This window comes from Hyla sarda, unplaced genomic scaffold (genome assembly GCF_029499605.1).
Source record: "Hyla sarda isolate aHylSar1 unplaced genomic scaffold, aHylSar1.hap1 scaffold_942, whole genome shotgun sequence".
NCBI lineage: Eukaryota > Metazoa > Chordata > Amphibia > Anura > Hylidae > Hyla > Hyla sarda.
In genome coordinates, this window is record NW_026610972.1 from 85,620 (window position 1) to 87,674 (window position 2,055).

At 53.3% G+C, this 2,055-nt stretch overlaps 1 pseudogene; it reads left to right on the forward strand.

Moving 5' to 3' along the window:
* The first annotated feature begins 1,882 nt into the window (after nucleotides 1–1,882).
* Nucleotides 1,883–2,055, forward strand: LOC130350336 (U2 spliceosomal RNA; annotated as a pseudogene).

The window sequence follows — 2,055 nt, forward strand, 5'->3', positions numbered from 1 at the left end:
CGTGTCTCCCACGCATTCATGGACAGGGTTTTGCGCAGGCTGGGTCTGGGGAAGATGTTTTGCTCTTTTGTTAACGTTATGTATTTTGACATTTACAGCACGGTGTTGGTGAACGGCTGGAAGACTGACCCCTTTCCTATTCTTTCAGGGGTTAGACAAGGCTGCCCTCTTTCACCTCTCCTTTTTGTTTGTGTTATAGAGCTCTTCGCTGAGACTATCCGGCAGAATGGAGAGATCAGAGGGATCACCGCACCAGGACCAGATCGCCACGAGGTCAAGTGCTCGCTCTACATGGACGACGTGACCGTCTTCTGCGCTGACCAGCGTTCGGTGACTGCACTCGTCCAGACCTGTGAGGACTTCGGCAGAGCTTCGGGGGCAAAAGTCAACTGCGGGAAGTCGGAGGCCATGCTCTTCGGGGAATGGCACCTGGCTTCTTCCGCCCCCTTCCCCTTTGCCGTTAAGCCGGACTTCATTCAAATTCTTGGAGTCTGGTTCGGGAAGGAAGGAGCGGCCCTTAAGTCTTGGCAAGACCGACTAGGAAGGATAAACTCAAAGATCGGACTGTGGAGCTCCAGAAAGCTCACGATGGAAGGCAAGGCACTTGTCCTGCGGAGTGAAGTTTTGCCTGTGCTCCAATATACCGCACAGGCCTGGCCTCCCCATACCACCGTTTGCAAGGCCATCACCCGGACCGTGTTTGGCTTCGTCTGGGGCAAAATGGACAGAGTCAAGAGGACCGTGATGTACAAGGAACCCCGCAAGGGTGGGAAGGGAATACCCGACATCCCCGCTCTGCTGAGGGCCTCCTTTGCATGTGTCACGGTGCAGCGGACTCTTGTAGAAAAGACTGGCTCAGCGGGCAGGTCCATGTCTCGCTTGCTTCTCATGCCCTTCTGGAGACAGCTGGGCTGGGACAAGTGGGACAGCTCCATCCCTTACAACTGGAACACTCCCTGGTTCTATGGGGATGTTGTCCGGTTTGTGAGGGAGCACCAGCTGGAAGGACTGAAACCAGACCTATGGAAGCCGAAGACAATCCACAAGCTCATCCGAGCTAAGGACTCGACCGAGCTGGTTCCGGGACTCCCCGCAGCCACTGCAGAGACAGTTTGGAACAATGTGGCCTCAAAGCGGCTTACCAATGGACACAAGGACTTGTCGTGGATGGCCGTCATGGGAGGTCTCTCTCTCAGGTCATTCATGCATGCCCGCAACCTGTGCAAGACCCGGTACTGCCCCCGTTGCCCCTACGTGGAGGAAACATCTTTCCACGTGTTTTGGCAGTGCCCCTTTGCACAGGGTCTGTTGGACGCCCTAGAACAGGAACTCAGAGACTCAGTGCCCAGGAGCTGCCTATCGTACCATTCGGTGCTTTACGGCCTGTTCCCTGGGACCCACGACGTGGAGGCCATCCAGGAGGCCTGGCGCCTTATGAACTGTTTTAAGGACGCAGTGTGGCTTGCCAGGAACCGCCTCGTGATCAACAGGGAAAACATGTCCGTCCGGGACTGCCGCAGGTTCATCAAGAACCTGCTTAGAGACTATTCCATCTTGGACAGCTCGGCCGTTGATGAGGAAGAAGAGGAGTGAAGACCCCTCTCCTTCTCCCATGTCTCCCTGAAGATACAGCCCAACAGTTTGGCCCTGTGATCCGCCCCCTCCCTACCCCCACATAGTCGCCCACACCCCTACCCCGATCACAGATTGTATTATTTGGTTTTTGTTTGATCTCTTGTGCCTTTATATTGCAGGATTGAGCTGAATGTTAGAGTAGCATGGTGTGCGATGTATAGCTTAGGGAACCTTTGCTGTGTATTGTACTATCATGCTTTGTGTGACTGTAATTTATTGTACGACTTGTAATGACTGAACGGAAAATAAAGCTCTTTCAATCAAAAATCTGTTCTTATCAGTTTAATATCTGATACGTCCCCTATCTGGGGACCATATATTAAATGGATTTTTGAGAACGGGGGCCGATTTCGAAGCTTGCTTCCGTCGCCCTATGCATTGACCCGATATGGCAGTATCTTCGGGTACAGTGCACCACCC